This window comes from Chenopodium album, chromosome 6 (genome assembly GCF_948465745.1).
Source record: "Chenopodium album chromosome 6, dcCheAlbu1.1, whole genome shotgun sequence".
NCBI classification, from domain to species: Eukaryota; Viridiplantae; Streptophyta; class Magnoliopsida; order Caryophyllales; family Amaranthaceae; genus Chenopodium; species Chenopodium album.
The window spans coordinates 30,103,814-30,106,208 of record NC_137839.1 but is presented as its reverse complement, the minus strand read 5'-3'; positions in this window follow the sequence as shown (position 1 = coordinate 30,106,208).

Here is a 2,395-nt window from a genome sequence, read left to right as displayed (position 1 = left end):
ACACCCACAAAAGCCATCCTATACCAGTTTCAAATAAAATATTCTAGAAATCCAATTCCTAAATCTCAAATAATCAAATACTTTAGGGCAAATAATCATAACGTAAGCATAATTATCTTCTGCCAAACAATCTTGAGGTTTGAACATAGCAAAAAAACAAGCTAAATGCATATTTTGCGCTACTTTTTGGATTAAAAATTTGCAAAACATGAATCATGAAAGTAAAAATAGTTCTAATGCTATAATTTACTTAAAAATTAACAAGTACAACCAAAATGAGCAAGCAAAACAACATATTCGAACTAAATTCAAAGGAAAAAAGGCAAGAAAGTACTTAAACAAAGAAATGCTCATACAAGGTTCAATACTTAACCATTTTTCATGAAATTTGTTTCCAAACAATCCTTAAACATAGCATAACCACATGAAACAAATAATTTAAAGAATAATGGACCAAATAATTTAAAGAATAATTCGAATTTTGGGGTTTTACGGTTCAAAAATCGCCCAAATTCAGCCAAAAATGAACGAAATTTAGCAAAGAACTTACATTGTATTATGGAAAATATGAATAGGGAACGAATTTAGCTTCAAAAAACAAGAAAATCCAATCTTTGTAGAGAAAGAAATAAGTGAAAATGGCGAAGGAAGGAGAGAGAGAAATGAAAATCGCGCTCAGCGATTTCTTTTGCTTACTTAAATGTCGCGCGCAACTTAATCAGTTGCCTATGACAGCCCAGCATAGCTCAGAACTATGTGTGCGCCTACCAGCACGACCAAATAAGTTGCACGCTGATATTGATCAATTAAAATAATAATGTTCAAATTTCGATCCGTTAGATTAAATTTTGTAACGATTTTTGCTCGTTGTTAGACATAATGGCGCACAAATTATCAAAATCTTTTTAATTGCTTTGCATTTTGTAGTTTATTTTCTTCTTTGATAATTTTTTGCATCATATTGCATGCACACCATGCTTTGTGCCTGCCCCAAGCATACGTTTTGGACGTTTTTCTGAGCGTGTCTTAAAACATTTTGTAGTGGTGCTTTACGTAAAAGCTCCCATAGACAGGTTTGTCATTTTACTATACTGACTTTAGAAATGTCACATTCTTTTCTTTCTTTTTGGTGTCCACGGAAAAAAGGATGGCGTTATATTACAGCGTAAATTGTAAGGCGTTCTCATACAGCGTAAAAATGTATGGCGTAGGTGTTGCTTAAAATTTCAACTCTTCCCAGCCAATGTGATCTACCTCTCATAACTAAAATGGTAGAATTTCTTTACTTAATTTCTTTCTTTAGGCCTTAGCTAAAACAAGTCGACTGGCACGCCGAACCATTCGAGAACAGACACTTCTTGATTGGAAGCAAATACTGTAATTAGTGAGCTTACTGGCTTACCGGACAGTTTGGGTGTCCGTCCACCCCCTATATAAAGAAACAAATACGGTATGTAGTTAGTGAACTTACTGGCTTATTGGACAGTTAGGGTGTCCTTCCACTCCCTGTATAAAGAGCGACGTGCGATGTCACATCTATTTAGGAACGTGCCCCTAGTCCTAAGACACGTGTTTTCATCTTGTGGAAAAAACGGCTGAGAGAGTTTCCTATTTTCTTCCCTCTCATTGGATTTGGATATATGCCTCCAGTCCCGAGACATGTGTCTCTATCTTGTGGGCACCGAATACTGCATTTTGACAAGCGAGTGTCAAGAACTTTATTCATATGTTAGGCTACAAATGCTGAAACACCCCTTTATCATCTTTTCAACTTGTTAAAATCGGGCAAAAGTTTCAATGACATATCGAAGGACTTTAGACCAACGATGCCATAATTGAGAGGATATCATTCCTTTTAAATCCTTTTTACCGATTTCTTCTCGTGACTTGACATCACCCAGAACACCTTTACTTGTAAAAGCGTTCTACACTTGCAAAGGATCAATTCAGATTCTTTAGCGCATAAAGACTAGAAAATACTTTTTCTATCCTTAATAACTACTTGTTTCAAACACTTAGTGAATCGAGGATCGTTTCGACATCCTTAACTTTACTGAAAGATTCTCTATCCTTAGAGAACTTTGCAGAATGAGTCTTGGATTTATTTCCTTGACTACTTTGATCTTCGTCTATTCTAGACTTGATAAAAGTGGGGGCTAACTGTAGGCATATACTTTTGGCCTCCTGTCTCGACAAGAAGTGCAATGACAATAATTAAAACCATCTTCGTGTTGGATCAGTGTAAAGAATACTTATGAATAACTGATTAAATCACAAGAACAATAAAATGATTAGCCTAACCAAAAAACAAATGCAATAAGGTCCAATTAACTAAATCCTATCATAATTAGGATTAACTCCGAGGTTAAAACCTAATTATGATGGATTTAGAGGC